This window comes from Meles meles, chromosome 5, assembly GCF_922984935.1.
Source record: "Meles meles chromosome 5, mMelMel3.1 paternal haplotype, whole genome shotgun sequence".
Taxonomy (NCBI): domain Eukaryota; kingdom Metazoa; phylum Chordata; class Mammalia; order Carnivora; family Mustelidae; genus Meles; species Meles meles.
Window position 1 is genome coordinate 60,646,704 of NC_060070.1, and position 19,303 is coordinate 60,666,006.

The window sequence follows — 19,303 nt, forward strand, 5'->3', positions numbered from 1 at the left end:
GAGTCCCACGCTTAACCGAGCCATCCAGGCGCCCAGCTTTTCTCTTTTTTCAATAATGGTGTGTTTTTGTGATTAGATTCAGGTTATACATTTTAGGAGATGTTATGTTCTCAGAATATCACATCTGAAGGCACCCAAAGGGCATCATTTCCTAACTGGTGATGTTAATTTTGGTCACCCGGTTAATTTTGATCACCTTACTTCTTTGCGATATAATTATTGTTTTTTTTTTCCTCCTTTGCAATGAATAAGCAATCTGGGGAGAGAAACTTAAATTTTTAAAGGAAAATGTATTTGACATTAGTGGAAAGGAGGAGGAAAAATCAAAGATACAAATTTCAGAGCAGCTGTCGGGTTATTCTTCCTCTTTTATTTTGTCTGCTGAAATTTATAAATTCTTTTTGTAATAAGAATATTTCAGGGGCACCTGGGTGGCTCAGTGGGTTAAAGCCTCTGCCTTCAGATCAGGTCATGATCTCAGGGTCCTGGGATCAAGCCCCGCATCGGGCTCTCTGCTCAGTGGGGAGCCTGCTTCCTCCTCTCTCTGCCTTCCTCTCTGCCTACTTGTGATCTCTGTCTGTCAAATAAATAAAATCTTAAAAAAAAAAAAAGAATATTTCAAATAGGGCTATCTTAATAAAAATGAAAAGGAAGTCTCAAATAAGTTCTTCTTCTCAGCAAAACTAATACTTACATCAATTTAATTACATCTGATGAGAGAGTTTTGGAAACATAGGTCTGAGATGTTTCTGGTATCACAGATGGCCCACGGTGATCCAGTAGGATGTATAATCTAGGTAGGTAGTCATTGGCCATAAAAGCGGAGTTCTCTTGGGTTTCCATAGAGACATCTAGACTTAAAATGTTTAAACACTGCTGCTTTTAAAATGAGTGTCAGTAAAAATAGCAAAAACCAAGACTGTTTAAAAAAAATCATTAAAAATTTTTAAAGTAGTAAAGTTCCTGGTTAAAAATCCACGTTGAAGCCAAAGCTTGTCCTTCCCAGTCATTCTTCATCAACTGGCCTTGAATAGCCTTGGGGAGAAGAGGCATCAAGAACTGGTTTCTCTGCCTTTTGGCAAAGGAATGAGACTACACTGACTTCATCTATGAAGACAACTGCCAACTATTTTCTTACTCCGTAAATTGTTAATTGTGTGTGGTGAAGAAAAGGGTGATGGGTGACGTTATTTTTATGGGTAAGCCTGGCATAAGTTCTGGTGAAAGTTTGACATCTTTAGGATCTTATGTTTTTTCAAGTTGAGCTAATAAAAAAGAGGCTCATGGGATTATTTCACACCCAGTTTTTAAGTGAATATTGAGCTAAACACCATGTGTCTATGACTATTAGGGAGACTTTGTCGTGTGGTTGAAGAAGCATGAATCTTGTGAGTCTAGAACAGAAGTCAGCAAAATATGGCCCGTGGGCCAAACCCAGCCTGCTGCCTCTTTTGGTACTGCTAACAAGTTAAAGATGGTTTTATATTTTGAAATGGTTGGAAAAAAAAAATCAAAAGACTTGAGTGACCTGTGAACATTGTATGGAATTCAAATTTCATTGTCTGCAGATTGCTTTATTAAAGGGTAGCGCGCCCATTTTCGTGTGGTCTGGAGTTGCCCCTTCGCTATTACAGTGGGTAAAGTAGGGGTGACAGACCAGTGCCTCTCAAAGCCCGAAATATTTCGTGTCCAGCTCTTTAGGACACTGTTTGTGCCCCTGATCTAAAGAATATAAAATGTGGAGGTTCGATCTCTGAGGTGCTTGTTGAAGTTCTAGGATGTTGGAACTGGAGAGTGTGGCTCACTGGGCAGTGTGGTCAATTGCTTTAGTACCAGGATTTTTTTTTTAAGTTGGTTTATAAAGATGAAAGAGAAATCCAAGCTCCTAAAATATTTATTCTGGCTTAGAATATTTGGTTTCCTTACATCCACTTTAAGAGACAAGGAGAAAAGATCATTTATCAATTTATTTTGGTAAGAATAAACAATATTGTATTTATGATTTTCACATTAAACATATTATCAAGTATTTATCATCTGTAAAAAGTTACTCTAATGGCAGAAATCTGTTGGATCCTTTTAAAAACCAGGACTCAAATAGAAACTGTTTCCATACCATCCCCATCACTGTGCCTCCCCTAGTTCTCTCTGTAACAGGTTTGGTAACTCTTTGGTACTAGAATTACATATGCTGAGTTTGGAAAAAAGACAAAAAAATAAACATTTATTAGGAAATTTGTTTATTTTACCCAGCATTGAGTTCAGGACAAAGCCTTACGTCTAACGGACAAATACTATGTCTAAATTTTTAAGTTGCAAAAACAAAGCAAAAAACAAAAAAAACAAGCAAAAAACAAAAAAACCAAACTCTAAGTTGTATAGTAAAGCAGGATTGGAAGGAGACTTATGGAGAAGGACACCTGCTATGCTCGGAGAGGCAGGTGGGGTTTGGAAGGTAGGTGAGACAGCATGGTAGTGGGGGCTAGAGTAGACGACTATCATGTGAAGACATAGGAATGGGATGCTTGGGCTGTGTTATCATAAGATCTCCTTTTTTTTCTGAGAAGGTAATTTTTTGGGCGCCTGGGTAGCTCAGTGGGTGAAACCTCTGCCTTCGGTTCAGATCATGCTCCTGGGGTCGAGCCCCGCATTGGGCTCTCTGCTTAGCAGGGAGCCTGCTTCCTCCTCTCTCTCTGCCTGCCTCTCTGCCTACTTGTGATCTCTCTCTCTGTCAAATAAATAAATAAAATCTTTTTTTTAAAAAAAGTGTAATTTTCCCCTTCTTTCAAATGTGCGATTTCCCACTCATTCCTGGAGTATGTGTGTTTTGGGGTGGGGCCTTGCCAGGGACGAAGATTCTGACATCACAGTCACTGTGGTAAGAAGACTGGAACCACACATCACCCGGCAAGATTTGAGCTGTGGCAGGGATGGAGTGTGTCAGTATTAGACGCTAGTATTCACGTCAAACTTGCCAGGTTCTATTCATATGTTACCTTGTTAATCCTCATACTGTTCCCATCTCCCCTTTACTTCAGGGAAACTGAGGCCCAGAGAGATGCAGGTCGCAGAGTACTAAGAGACGGTGTCAGCCGAATCAGCTGGGTTATGCCAAGGTAGTAGCCTTCAGGTTTTCGTGCCTTTGAACAAAGTTTTAATTCCTTCATGCTTCACTTCTTGTCCATCTCAGGTCAGGCCAGGGGTTCAGGTTAAACTCCACTGTCTGGATTGCCATCAGTCACCATGGCAGGGATAAGAGAAGATGGTGAATACAGCTCTGTGTCTCAGGACAGGGTGGGCTTTACCAACTTGAATGTGCTCTGAATTGCCCAAAGGGCTCATTCAATGCACGTCAGTTCTGGAGGCCAGGGATGGGCTGCCCTTCTGCATCTCTAGCGAGCCTCCAGGGCATTCTTATAGGGGGCAGGGCCCCACTTCTTACCCCCGAGTAAGGAGTGCTTGCTGGCTTTTGCCTGGAAGTGACAGGTCATTTCTGCTCACATAAGTCATGTAGCCGTGTCTAACGTCAAGCTGGCAGGAGATGTAATCTACCATCTATGTCAGAAGGAGGAGAATTGCAATATTTGTGAACCATCCAATGAAGAGGAGAAAATGTGAAGTCAGGATTCAAATTCAGACAGACTGGCCCAGAGTGGGAGGTCTTTATCACCTCATACAGTCGTAGGCATTGGTCCCTTCCCTGTCGAGAAAGGACAGCGTCATGGCAGCTGCCCTACTTGGTGGCCACCAGTCAGGGTAGCCCTCCCTCGAGACTGACCAGTTGCAGTTGTCTCATGTGACACGGATACTGGGTGTCCCAGGCAGTTTAGTGTCAAAGGCAGCAGTTGTCAACATGATGTCGCAACCCTGTGAAAACCTTTCAATTCATTTTTTTCTTAATAATAGGCTGACATCTATGAATTATTTATTCTTATTCAAAGCATACCTTAGAGCAGATTCGAGCCTTTCCCCATGACTCCCTCTCATCGACTATTCTGTCATGTTTTCCTGTTCTGGAAAAGGGGTGCGGTTAGAGCCAGCATTCAGGGAATTGTGCAGGATCCTGGGAACGCCCCTGGGTGTGAATCCACACAGGCACACCACACATCACGTATGTGGGCTGCAAAGTGCCGGAGTTGCTGCTCTCGAAGCATCCTAGGCTTGTGGTCCATCCCCGGATGGTGGTGGCTGAGAAGCGGCTCTGAGCCTGCAGCCCACCCACATGACTGCGATCTTCTGATAGGATCATGAGCACCTGAAACTGGGGGAGTGAGTGGTGGAGTCCAGGCTTCAAAGAGGGTCTCTACAGGGAGCGCGGTGGACTGGTTTCGTCACAGCCCAGGGAACATGGTGCTGCTTTTGACTGGCCTTCCAGGGCCCATGGAAAGCCCTGCTCTGCCTTCTACCACAGCCCACTCTGCTGTTGGTTCCTAGGCGGAAGTGTTGACAAATAATTCAGAAACACAGGTTTCACCAGTCTGTCTGCTTTGTGGAAACCCGGATCTGCAAATGGCCCTTGGAACGATAGGAGATTGTTCCTCCTCCATTAAGAAACAAAACAAAACAAAAAACCCCAAAACGCAAAAAATAAAACTTCCCGAAAAGGAGAAACTGAAATAAAGGTACATCTCTGTTTTACATAATAATTACAATTGAGATTTCACAGTTACCCCACTACCCTAGTTGATTCAATCAACAATTTAGCTAAACATGAGGGAGAAAATGGGTCTTGACAGTGTTTTCTTTGGGAAGTCAGGTTTGCCATGTTGAAAAATGTTTGTGCCCTGGCCCGTCTGTTCTGGCGTCGGTCTCGAGAGCTGGATAAACCGGACGGTTCCTCCAGACACACATTGGTCCTGTAATGCCCAGAGTTTAATTAAAATACACAGATGCATGCCAAGTTAATAATTAAGGGAAAATAACAAAACAAAGTAGTAACCATTTTTATTCACTACTCAGACTGAAACCTACAATAGGCCTTTTCCAAATCAATGGCCCAGAATTCTACTGCTTGCCTGTTGTCGTCCTAATCCTAGGAGGTCTTCCCAGTGATCCTCCTCGGCTGTCAGTGTCCCTCGGAAGAAGCCCTGTTGCTCCACCAGTGATCCTAACTTCACAGGAAAGTGCTTCCAGCTTTTAATCTCGCCTGTGCTAGCATTGATCGAAAGTCATTTCTTTTAGTGACATTTCTGTATTGGAGGGCTAAATAAGGATGTCAGCTTGATTCTCATAGGGGCAATGTCACCATCCTGATTTGAATGCTAAACAATTTCAGGAAAGATTAAATTTCTTCTGGACCTGAGAGAAATCCCATCTTCTCAGGCAGAGGCTATGCTGGCAGGACGCCAAGGGGAGCGCCTTGGGCTGTCTGCTTCCGTAGATGTTCTCCTCAGGTAAGCCCACCACCCCACACAGTGTTCTTTTATTATCAACTTCATAAGCCTCTAGCATGATTTTGCTCTCCCCTTCAAAGTCCTGCGTTCTCCATGAAATCTTTTCTAACCACTCTAGCCCACAATGATCGTTTTCTTCAAAACTCCTACTTAGTGTCACATAGTTTAATCTCAATTGGTCTCTAATTACAGTAATTAGATGGTAAGCTCCTCCAAAGCAAGGATTTAGCCCAATGCTAGGCCCAGAGGCGGTTTCAGTAAATGCTTGCCGAGTGATGGATTTGCAGGTCTGGATGGTTTCCAGGAGTCAGGATGAATGGGTGAATTAGCACTCCCAAGAGGACACTGTCCAGTCTTCCTGGACCGAAGAGACCCGGTCTATAAGCATTTTTGCTAAGACTGTCGCTGCCAGACAGTGGGGCAGCCAAGGGAGTGTGACAGAGATGATTCCGATGTCTTCCTCTAGCTCATCTCTTCTCATTTGGAAACCTACATATTGGACTCAGGCTTGCGATTTTCCATTTTCAAGTTTGAGAAATCAGGAAGCCGTAGAAGGTCAGGGAGGTTAAAATATATATATATATATCTGCCTTCCTAGAAACTACCTTTCTTGTGGAGGGGTAACAAATAAAAGAGAGGACACGTTGTCTATTTCAGAGCAACTCAGATGCTGTGTGGAAATTGATTTATATAACTTTCTTGCTAGATTAGTCCAGAAACTGGATTAATATTTTAATCATATCCCCTGGAGAGGAAAAGGCAGCTGGTGAAATTGTTGGAGGTGACATGCCAATCTACATAGAAACCAAGTGTGGTTTGGAGACCACCATGGAAACAGTAACTTCAGTCATTAAGTGGAGAATGAAAGGAAGAAAGAAACCAGATAAGTTTTCCAGGATCAAGAAGTTATTTTTATTATAAACTAACCTTAGGGAGACCATAAGATTTATTATTATTTTAACATTTAAATTCAAATACTGATGGCTTTATCTTTTCATTGCTGATTACTCTTGGCAACAGCGGAGGGCAAGGAGTGCAACTGAACATCCTTCATCTTTTTAAGTTGCCATTTGTGTATATAAGCTCAGTTGTGCCGGCAAATCATGGCAATGAGCACACAGTGGCATGGTTCATGTCTCACTACAGGATTGCTCTCTCCCTGGGAACTTGACTTCCCAAGACCTGAATTCGAACCTTTGGTACGAATTCACTGGCATCCTGAAATCAAAAGGAAGACGGAGGAACTTTTTTTTTTTTCCTTTGCGGACCTGGATAACACCAGATCTTTACAATGGTCTGTAGTTGGCACTAGCAACAAGTATCTGGAGTATAACGTGTTAGACTCTGGGAAATGCAATCCTCTGCTTGGGAACTGCCCTCAGATGGAAACTGATGTTTAGATTATTACTGGAAATTTGTTTGTGCTTCTGAATTCTGTGGGATTAAGGCTGGTGCTGTGATATTCTTATGTGTTCCATTGACCTGTAGGTATTTTAGAAAAGAGGGAAATGAGAGTCTGAGGGTTGAAATAATCAGACTTTGGAGGTGCTAAGGCTCCAGTCCGATTATATTGGCAGACGGCCCAGGGCGCAGCTGCTGATGAAGGATCCCAGATTCCATCCGAAGGCCCAAATACCACCTCTTCTGTCTGGAACTGAGTCAGTAAAAGGAAATAGGGTAAGGCAGCATTTTGGACTGAAATTTCTCTGTGGGAGCAACAGATTGAATTGATAATGGGAGAAAGTTTGTATTGTTAACTTTTATAAGGTGGCCCAGTAAATTTCATGAGTTTTATGGGACTGGCATATTATTTGGGCCATATTTTCATCTGGTGCTCATTGTTCACCCTGCCTGGTTGGCTAGCGGAGCTGAGCAGGATCCAAGATGAGAAAGAGAAGTGGGGCTGTCTGTGGCATTGGGGCTTAACGTAATGAATGTCATGACCTGTTTCAGTGGCTTCTGGAGGCCACAACAGAGAGGCACTCATAAAAGCGCCAAGGGGAAGAAGTGGCCGTCTCTTTGACACCAAGAAAATGTGGAAAAAGAGAAAGGAAGAGAAGATATGGAGAAAGTGGCTCCATGAAGAAGATTGTTCTCTCCTGTTCTCCCTTTCTGAGGGGGAAAGCATCACTTGGCATAGAGTGGCTCTGATTAATTTCACTGGCTTAATAAGACAGACAACAAGGGGAGAATATCGGTGTCTAAGGGAAGGTAAGACACTTCTCTATTCATGCTCTTGGTTAGTTAGGGAAAGGGTGTTGATTTGCGTCCATGTTAATGGACAGAACTACACTGCAAAGTTAGAAGACACTTTGAACTCTCATTTGGGGCTGGGAAAGATGGCTTGGAAGCAGCTGGGAAATATTGCTCTTGGCATTTGTCCAAACCCTGTGTCTTCTCTCTCATGAGTGGCTTTTCCTTGTACTGGAATGTCACGTCTAAGATTCAGTTTTTGATTTACATTTAGGGTGGCAATGGGTAGTTCCACACCAAAGGTCTGTTTTGAATCGAGGCCTATAAGCTCACCTTACTTAGATAGTATTCTTCGCAATGTAGCCTAGTTAGAAATGAAGCTGACGGATGCTCCTTCATTAGAAGAAGTAGTAGTAGCTAATATTCCTAACCTCCGCATTGCTGCTGGGCTCAGCTGTTAAGGCTTTGCACCTATTACATGATCCTAGAAGCAAACCTAGGAGTTTCTTATTATTTTTCCCACTTAAGGAGTGAGTTAACAGAGGTTTATAGGGTTTAATTTGCTCAAGATCACAGACCTAGTCAGAGACAGAACCAGAATTTAAACTCTGGAAGCTCACATTTCTTAACCATCATAGTAAACTATTTCGAGAAGATTACCCAAATAGGAAAAGAACAAAAAGTGTGCTGAATCTTGTTTCCTGCCCAGCCCTCCACTAAAACAAAACACCATAACTTGGGTTTATTCATGAGGCTAGTTTTTGGCTTCTTTCAGTAGGTAATGAATTTGAATGTCTTTTTCTACCATGTGTGTATGTCTTGTATTTTAAAAAAATTTAATAAAGCAAATCTTCTAGAAGGAAAAGAACTGTTTTACTTGTAAGAACAGATCCCAGGGTACTTATAAAATTAAAAAAAATACAATTGGATCATCAGCTTGGTTCTTTTCAAAAGCTGGAATTAAAATTGCATGATTCTGTAAAAAAATTCCAGTAAGACAGGTCCTGTTAAGGAAGCATGGATGAAGTACCAATACCTTTGCATAGTCTGTAATTGTTTCCTCAAAACAATAGCACACGTTTTCACTATTATTGTTATTATTACCATTAGGTATTGTGCTAACTGATTTACATGTATTCTCACATTAATACATATGTGATAGGTTTTACCATCATGTATCACTTACCTACTATCACAGCAATACTGCATAACAACAACCCACAAAACCTCAGTGGCATACAAAAATAACTATTTATTGTTTCTACATCTAGAGTGATTGGCTAAACAGATCTGCCAATCTTGGCTGGGCTGGCTTACAACACTTGGGGTTTGGCTCACTGAGGACTGATCTAGCCTGGCCCTGGTTCAGATGAATGGGCAACTCAGCTCCTCCATTTATCTGTCTCTTATCCTCCAACAGGCTGGGCTGGGCATGTTCTATTGGTGATTAAAGAGCTGTAAGCTCTGATTGCAAACTCCGAACAAACCTGATTGCATAAGCGCATTTCAACTTTCTGCTTGCAGTGTCTCTGTTAATATCTCATTGGTCAAAGCAAGTCATGTAGCTAAATATAAGGATGGGGAATTATGCACTCCATCCCTTGGGAGAGCATTGGGAAAAAGCATGGCAAAAGGTATGAGTATAGGCAATGTAGAACAACTGGGCCCATTTTTGTAATCGATCACATATTCCTTTTTTTTTTTTTTTTTTTAAACAGGCGAAAAACTTGAGACATGGAAGTAAGTGGCTTGCCTAGATATTAAATAGCAGAGCTTAAGTTTGACCCCGGGGTTATCTTTTCTTAGAGCTGGAACTCTTAATAATGTACTATAAATGCAAGATTTAGAAACCAGTTCTGCCTCCAATTCCTCTCCAGATATGAACTATCTTTTTGCTCCCTTTTTATGCATCTTCACCAATGAAGACCAAATGCAGCTGTTGATATTATAGAATGAGAATGCTGTGAGGAGTCATTAACGTTAGCAAATTCTCTGAACAAGTGCTAGGTATTATGATCAAAGAAATATACAGACTTAAATCAGTGCTTGACCTCATTTTACATTTTGTAGTCTTTCAGATCTCTCTCACCTGCCAGAGTTTAGAATTATACTGGGTATAAAATCTCTTAATGCTCTTACTCCTCCTCGGCAAACCATCCTAGCGGTACCCCCAATCTGCCTATATTAGCAGTAACCATATGTGAGGATGATACTCTATACAGATTCCTTTTTCAAAAATTCCAGGTGACAGTAGCATCTTTAAGACTGGTCAGAAAGTTGTACATTTTGGAAGTTGACAAATGTGGACTCTGAATTGATAGAAATATCTAGTCTTTGTATCAAGTGCCCTTTCAACAAATGCTTCCTGGCCTGGTTTTGCCTCGTAACTTGCTGCTACTATTGTTATTCCCTTTATTTTTTATTTTATTTTATTATTATTTTTTGAATTTTGAAGACTTTTGAAAAAAAGATTTTATTTATTTATTTGACAGACAGAGAGAAAGCAAGAGAAGGAACACAAGCCGGGGGGAGGTGGTGGTGGTGGAGGGAGAAGCAGGCATCCCACTGATCAGGGAGCCCGATGTGATGCTTTATCCCAGGACCCAGGGATCATGACCTGAGTTGAAGGCAGACACTTAATGACTGAGCCACCCAGGCACTGCTGTTATTCCTTTTATTAAGCCAATTTCATGGCACTGGGTTTTGAAGAAAGTTGAAAAGTTTTTTATACTTCTGTTGACCCTGGAAGCAAAACATCAGAAGGACACATTCATACTTGGTGCTTGCTGAAAATGCATTCCTAAAGAAATTCCGTGGTGTACCCTTTGGCTCTCGACCCCCTGGTCCTATCCTGGAGCACTGACTATAAAACAGACACAACTTTCTGCTTTCAAAAAGTTGAAAGGAAATTTTTTATGGACCTCTGAGGACTGCTGAGGGTCCTTTAGGGTCTTTGTGAATGCCCCATGGGTCAGAAAGGTGTTGGAGATCTCCTTAGAAATTCAGAGTTTGGAAGGGGACTATAACGAAGAAAGGAGGAAATTTAGAGAGGTGATACTGTAAAGATGAAGGGACATTGGCTCTGAAATGAGGGAAAAACCCAAGGCTGATCAGTTTCAGTCAAGATACAAATGACTGAGAAAGACAGAAATTCAATTCAGATTCTTTGTGAACATAAAAATTTGGGGAACTTGGGTATGTGCTGTGTCTTCTCATCGTAGCCCCCACTTCACATATGGCCCTTACCTGTTCTCCCACAAGACCATAAACATAATGAGGGCAGGGACTGTGTATGTCTTGACCCGTGTTATTATTATTATTTTTTATTTCAGAGAGCCACGAGAGAGAGAGAGCACAGGTGGGGCTGGGAGGGGCAGAGGGAGAGGGAGAAGCAGACTCTGCTGAGCAGGGAGCCCGGTGTGGGACCTGGAATCATCACCTGAGCTGAAGGCAGGAGCTTAACCAACTGAGCCACTCAGGTGCCCCTTGGCTGGCATTATTAACACAAGGAAGCTCAATGCATTGCACTAGTGGCCACTACATAAATATTTGCTCAACACATGTCCTGGAACCAGCTAGTACTTCTATTGTTTTCCTCCAGCAAAAACTCAGAAACTGCCTTTATCTGGTACAACAAAAGAATAACCCATGAGTTGGATGTAATGTGGGAATTAAATAAAATATAATACCAGTGTATAATTGTGTCCTGAAGGATGTGTTTCTCATTCCGGTAGAGAGGGAAGGAGTATCACTATAAGTCAAGGGACCTGTCTTCTCATTGTAGCTCTGGTTTTGATCTTGGCCACATAACCTAACAGCAGCTTTCCTATGTATCCAATTGGAATAACAAATAATGTGTTATATTTGAAAATGCTTCAGAAGTAAAAGTACAAATTAATACTAGGTACTATCATTGTATAAGACACAAGTTAAACTGGAAAGTGGAACTCCAGATACAGGAGCCAGGGAAGGGGGATTTTCTTTTGTTTTTTCATCTTTTTTTTTTTTTCAAGATTTTATTTATGTATTTGACACAGAGAGAGAGACAGCAAGAGAGGGAGCACAAGCAGGGGGAGTGGGAGAGAGAGAAGCAGACCTCCTGCTGAGCAGGGAGCCCAATGCAGGGCTCGATCCTGGGACTCTGGGATCATGCCTGGAGCTGAAGGCAGATGCTTAATGGCTGACCACCAAGTTGCCCCCGTTTTTTTTCATTTTGCACACAACTCCTGTGCCCAATTTAGTGCATGTTCAATATTGGTACTTGGAACGTGTTTATGGAATGAATGAATGATCCTCAACTGTAGCAGAGAATCTAAAGATGATCTTAGGTGGCTATGCTTGTCTCTTTGTTTTTAGATGAGGATTTTCATATATTATTGTCATGCAGTAGAATTATTAAAAATTTATGTAAGGAATATAGAGTCATAAGACAGAGTTTCTGCCCTTAAGAAATTTTCTATCTCATTGGTTCACAAGACCTCATTAGCTTCTTTTTCCTCGAATTAAACAGTAATAAAAGGCAATAGGAGGGTCCTAGTTAAGTTTATTTGGATGTAGGGAGGAATATTTACTCTGGCCAACTTAAGGGGAGGGGGGGAATGTGTGGCTCACAGGAACGAAGGACATGTGAAGAGCCAAGCCCAGCCAAATCGTGTACCTCTGAGAATCTAGGGGGTGGACGAAGACCCACCAGGTCTCTGCAGCCTGGCCGGTTGAGGTCCATCCATTTTCTCCTTCCATCACTCCATACAAGAGTCACATTCCTTGGAGACAGAGAGTCCAGTTGGCATGATGAAGCATACATGCTCACACAATTTGGCCAAGAAAGAGCAGCTAGGCAAGACTTCGCGAGGAATGGACCATGTAGCTCCCCGAGCACAATTCAGGGGCCCCTCTGAGATGCAGTGAATCCTATACCTGGTATTACAAGACTTCAGAGAAGGGAGATTCTGGTAAGATTACAGATGCAAAGGGACTCAAGCTGGACCATTAAGTATGGGTAGGTGTGAGATAAATGAAGAAGAGGAAAGATTTCAGCCAGGGCCACAAGAGGAACAAAGGTTTAGGGTTAGGATTGAGACTGATGTGTTCACCAAAGGCAGAACTGGTGGAGACAGAGAAGACAGATGTCAATAAAAGATCCTTGGATTTATTTCTGTAGTGAAGTAAGGATATATAGCAGGTTTAAACAATAAACTAATGGTTCAGGCAGAGAAACAGTAAGTGTAGAGCTATGGGGTGCCTGGGTGACTCAGTGGGTTAAAGCCTCTGCCTTTGGCTCAGGTCATGATCCCAGGGTCTGGGATTGAGCCTCGCATTGGGATCTCTGCTCAGCAGGGAGTCTGCTTCCTCCCTGCCCCCCACCTACTTGTGATCTATCTGTCCAATAAATGAATAAAATCTTTTTAAAAAATAAATGTAGAGCTAATTGTACAGAAAACTTTCCCTGGAAAGCATAGGGGTAGCCTATGTATTTGTAAAAGAAAACCAGAAAAAGAAATGGTACATTGGAAGAAGCTTTGGGTATGAGATTGAGAACACAGGTGAAGGGAAGCGTCTTGAAGAAGGAGAGAGTGATTGGAGTGCCTGGGTGGCTCAGTTGTTAAGTGTCTGCCTTCGGCTCAGGTCATGATCCCAGGGTCCTGGGATTGAGTCCCGCATTGGGCTCCATACTCTGCGGGGAGCCTGCTTCTCCCTCTACTATTCCCCCTGCTTGTGTTCCCTCTCTCTCTGTGTCTCTTTCTCTATCAAATAAGTAAATAAAATCTTAAAAAAAAAAAGAAAAGAAGAATGAGAGAGTTGCTGCTTGTCCAAAGGCTGAAGGACAGGATGGGAACTAGTGGGAATGGAGATACCAGCATAATACTTTAGATGACACTTGTTCTAAATATACTAAGTCTTAGCAACATGAGGTAGAAATCACTGCTGAGTGAAGGGGAGTAATGTTGGGTGAGACTCAGAAGGAAGATGCTTTAGAATATCCAGTGTGGGGGCGCCTGGGTGGCTCAGTGGTTTAAGCCTCTGCCTTAGGCTCAGGTCATGATCTCAGGGTCCTGGGATGGAGCCCCGCATCAGGCTCTCTGCTCAGTGGGGAGCCTGTTTCTCCCTCTCTCTCTGCCTGCCCCTCTGCCTACTTGTGACCTCTCTCTCTGTTAAATAAAATAAATAAAATATTAAAAAAAAAAAAAAGAATATCCAGTGTGCTCAGGCCACAGTGCTTAGGAATCAACAAGGGGTCAGTGAACAATTACAAAACAACACCTCTGTTTGGTTAAAGTTAGCATGAATTTGAGCAAAGTTTCCAATGACTGGGTGGAAACTCTTTTTAGTTAGTATTCAAAAGCTAGTGTTTCCAAACCTTTGGAGCAGATTTTATAGATAAGACAGTTTATTCAGGAATTTAACTTTTGTTCCTAGTCTTAAAGGATTATTGGAAATATTTGGAAGATGACAGATTGGCATATTTTGTGATGATTTGCAACCTTTATTTACATACGGAGCAGTTGCCACAGAAGTCTCTTGGTCTTATATCATTTCATAAAATAAATGTATTACTAGAAACACCAGACGTTTCAGTGTTTGACTTAGCACTGAAATAGCACCGAATAGAATATGCTTAGCCATTTTCAACCTTCTTCCGTGCTTCTCCAGTATTTATGCTGGAGTTATCTCAAAAATGGACTCAAGGAGAAAGCATGAACCTACAAGCAATCCTTAACCTCAAATATTTGATCTATGTCATCACATTTAAGTAGTTCAGAATCTGCTTAGAAAAGACAAACCAGGGAGTTTGGCTTCCCATTACACCTTAGAAAGCGTCAAGCTCTAAGGCTTATTGGTGAGCCAGAATGTCCCCACTCCTAAGCCACCCAGCAGTGGCGCCTACTCAAGTCTACTTAAGGCAATGCACAAATATTTGCTTTATGCCATAGACCTGTTTCTGCAAAAATTAAAATAAGCCAAATGCTATTCGCTCCCCCCAAAAGCCCATGAATCATATTTTAATAAAAAATAATCACTTATTATGTATCTGTTTAAAATGTCATGTGTTGGATTTACTTACAAGTGAGATGCATCAACACTTTAGAAACACAGTCTGGGGGTAACTCTCTGGTCTTGAGGGGGCTCATTAGTGCATAGGATATAATCATTCACAAGGAATAGCCTAGTTGTTGATGGGGTTAATCATAATAGTCTCAATAACAGCTGCGGAGAATTCTATTAAGTTGAGTTTGTACTGAGTTCTCTACAAACATTGTTTACTGAATATAGATGATCACAATAGGGATAGGAATGTAAATAATCATAATCAATCATAAAAAGTAGGTATTATTATGACCACCTACTTTACATATTGGTAAACTGAGGCTTAGGAAGATTAGGGCATCACACAATAAGTAACAAGGTCAGAACTGAGGCCACATGTGGATAGTTCCAGCGCCCATGTGCATTATCATTTCCTAACTTCTCAAGTTCTCCCACTTGTGACATTATGTGAGGCTCTCTACCAGCAGCCTGTTCCCTTATTGCTGTTTGTCTTTAATATTTCTTAATTAAAAACTTTTAAACTTTTTATTTTAAATTAATTTTAAACTTAATGATGCTGTACAAATAGTACAAAACAAAAATTCCTGTGTATACAGGGTCCTCAAATGTTAATCTTCTGTAACCACAGCACAATGACCAAAATCAGGAAATTAACATGGATGCAATTCTATTACATCATCTACAGAACTTATTTGAATTTCCCCAGTTTCCGCATTCATGCCCAGGATCTAAACCAGGATGACATGCTGCATTTAGATGTCATGTTTCTTTGGTCTCCTTTGGGGCCAACCCTAAGCTGACCTGATCTCGGGGGTGAGCACCTCCCATTTCCCTCTTAGCCCCTTTGCCCGATTCATCCCTTTAAACTAGAATAGTTCCTAGCCTTTATTTGTCTTTCATAACCTTAACACTTCAAAAAAGTACTAGCCAGTTATTCTTGCAGAATGTACCTCATTTGGATTTGTCTGATGTTTCTTCATGAACAAATTTGCATTGTGCGTTTTTGGTAAAAATACTATGGAAGTTATGTTGTGTCCTTCTTAGCATCCTACCAAGAGATACATGATTTGTCACGTCACTGGTGATCTCAACTGTGATCATTTGGCTAAGGTAGTATCTGCTAGATTTTCCCACTGTGAAGTAAATATTTTCCCTCTTTTATTAATTAGTATTTTCTGGGGGAGCTACTTTGCAACTATGTAAATAGCCGGTTTCTCATAATACTTTAGCCATTAATTTTATCATTTATTGATAATTCTTGCCTAAAACAATGATTATTACAGTCCTTTAAAAAATGGTGGCATTCTTTTCCCATCATTATTCATACATATATTAATTGGAATTCCATCATAAGGAATAGCGTCCTCTTCTTCCCTTCTTATTCAATTATTTATTTATATTAGTATCGACTCATGGATTCTTACTATATTCTGTGGGGTATATTAATATTATTGGCTATTTTGTTTGTCCAGACTGTCCCCTATTTGGCCGAAAGAGCCCCTTCAAGTTTGGCTGTTAGCCTTTTGACATGTTTCCCATCGTTTTATTTTATTATTTTTATTTTTTTAAGCGAAATGTTTTTTTTATTAGGAAAAAAAACTCTTGCATTTAGAACTTGAAATGGTTGTAAACTGTAATTTCTTGTACAGCAATGTTGATGCTTGTGCTGAAGTCCACAGCCCGGACTACTTTGCTGCCTCTAAGTCATTGTTCAGAAGGTTTTAAAAACAGAGAGTCTGAGGATATCCTCTTGGTAAAGGTTTCTTTTTAAAAAAGTAGTGTGAATGGCCCGACACCCATTTCACTCTAGCACAACACAGGCAATGCTGAACCCACACACACAGCAGGCCACCAGGATGAGTGTCGTCATCACTCAGGGTGGGGGCACCTGGAAGTGGGAGAGGGCTGTCCTGCTAGGTGGGGCGACATCTAGACAGTTTATTCTTCATCCATGTTTCTGCACAGCGTCATGCAATAAACCAATTTTAAATGTTTGTTTCCAGTAAACCAGCTATGACAGTTCCTACTAACGAATTGAATTAGAACCCATTTAAATAAGTTTTAAATTTGTTTTTTCTTTTTTTTTTCTTTTTTAATAGAAATGCTTGACTGTGCTCTGTTGTCAAGATGCATGCATGAAAACTAGCCAGCCCAAACAGTGTATTAATCACGAGCAAATGGAACTGCAAAGTGTCTGCTAAGTGCCTCCTTATCATTAAGGTAGGACAAGGATTTATACTGTAAAGCACGTGTAGCTTGATCTTTAGGGCACAGGAACCACCAACCAATATGTGCAGTTTTTGTGGGTGTGCACACAAGGCACTTTTAACATTCAGTTTTGCTATGCAGAAACAGAATGACTATATGAACTGTTTTTTTCCTCAAGATAAGTACAAGATTCAGTTCGAGTCTTCCAGAGGGGGAAAAGGAGTTGAAAGTAGGTCTTCATGTGGCAGTCATCATCAGTAGGAATTCTTCATAGCTGCCTTGTCCATGGCTTCTCTGATCATTTCATCTTCTTCATCTGTTAGCTTTTCTCCTAAGTTGGTCGTGACCTCACATCGCTCTGACGCACTGATGTCACCATCCTCCTCAGAGACTCCGCATGCTTCGTGAATTTCTTCTTCACTGTCTCTTTCATTTTTCTAGCTGTCATAGTCAAAACTTGTGGGAAGTCAATGCCATGACCGTCAGCATCCCCCTCGTCAATCAGATGCGGAAATTTGACTCCTGTTGGGCTCTGATCCAGTGACCTCACAACAGTTCCAAGTTTGTCAAATAGGGAGAAAGCCCCCTTGAACTCAGGGATTTGTCCTTCAGTCAGCTGATCATCCGGGGGTGAGGAAGGGAGGAAGATCAGAGAGAGCGAGGGTGGCTACTCCTGCACAGGGGGTGTCCCGGGAGTGGTGGGGGCAGACAGTGTCTTGGCTGCCACTCAGGTTCCGGAATGTGCTCAGCACGGAGCCTCCCTTCCTGCAGCCCCACCAGGCTGCTGTGAGGACCGGGCAGTGCCCACCAGGCTCCCAGCACCACTGCCCGCCCAGCCTGCTTCCCTCTCACTCTCTCTGCCTGCCTCTCTGCCTACTTATGATCTCTCTCTGTCAAATAAATAGATAAAATTAAAAAAAAACCAAAAAAAACCCCCAAAAAACACAAAACACTTACGTTCTGTCATGACAAGATGTTCCAGGCTCCTCTTGGACTTTCTCTGCCTGGCCATGGTATGACCATTTCGCTGAAAAGCCCAGGTTCCTTTTGTTGGAGAATGGTATGCAGAAACCCAGATCTGGGCACTTACTGCTTTGGGTTTCTCCTTTCCTTTCTGTGCGGTTCTGTTCCTGATTTGTTATTGTGTAGTGAGGTTCATTTGTTTGGTCTTCTCGCCCGGTCATTCATGTATTGCCCCTCATCCAAATTCACCCTTTGTGACCTACTCCCAATAACGGGGCTGGAAATGAAGCATTTCTCCTCCCCAGAGAGCAGATTTACCAGGGAAGGGCACTGAGGGGACATTATAGGTGACAGGCGCTTCTCTTCCCTGTTCTAGTGTGCTGCTGTTTTGTCCCCTCACTTCTACCACATGGCTGCCAGCAGTGTGTGGAAAAATCCAGGGCTGCTCAATCCCAGCTTCTTGTCCAGACCACATAGTCACTTGGTGAGCTCACAGCCTTGGCCACCGTCCAGTGACCACCTCACTATGGCGCTCCCACTGTGGACATCACACACTCCCGGCCTCATGCCACTCTTCTGGTGAGCGGGCTTCCAGTCTCCCAGCCCCTTTTGTGTGCCTGTCTGTTGTCTTGGCCACATCTACCCCAGGGGAGTGCTTTTGGCTTGCTGGCCCTGACTGCAATTCCTTCCTGCCAGCTTCTGCCGGCCTGCACCCCAAAAGGGTATTTCCTGCTTGCTTGGTGACTGTGGGGCAGCTCTGGGCCAGGCAACCCACTAATTTTTAGGATTCACTGAATGTCTCCCTCTACCACACCCTTTCCAGTGAGATCTGAATCTCATCCTTGGGGAGAGGCCCTTTCCAAGTTTGTTCATTCCTTGGGCTCTCCGTCTCTGCCTTACAGCATTCTTTAGAGTTCTCTTTACACCTTTCCAGTTATTCCCCTGTGATAGTTTATATTAAATTTCCCTGTTCAAATGCCTGTGTGATCTCTGCCTCCTGATGTGACCCTGACTCATACATACCCCATATTGGATTCCCTTTCCCATCCTTGTTGATTTTATTTATCTCTCTATCCTCAGTAAGTGAATCACGACAACAGTTGCTTAAAGTCCAAACTATATAAAAAGACTTCCTAGGAAAAGTCACTCCCCTCTCCTCACCCTCCCTTCTGTCCTGCTCTCATTTCCCCACGCTTTCCAACTCCTTCCACCTACTCCTTGTTTCTGTCTCACTAGTTTCTAGTTTATCCTTTATTTCCTTTTGCACTATTGAGAAGATACATGCATAATTTCTGATTTCCTTTTCCGTACAATGTAGCATCCTACTGACATCCTTTTACATTTTGCTTTTTTCCCCCATGTCGCAGTCTGTCCTGGTGAGCGTACCATGCCAATTCACAGGAATCTTTGTCATTCTTTTTACAGCTGTGTAGTACTCCACTGCCTAAGTATACCAGACTTTACCCAGCCACTCTCTCAAGGATGGATATTTAAGCTGT

At 42.2% G+C, this 19,303-nt stretch overlaps 1 pseudogene; it reads right to left on the reverse strand.

Moving 5' to 3' along the window:
- Positions 1 to 17,078: 17,078 nt before the first annotated feature.
- LOC123942147 lies at positions 17,079 to 18,443 on the reverse strand (annotated as a pseudogene).
- Between the last annotated feature and the right edge of the window lie 860 nt (positions 18,444 to 19,303).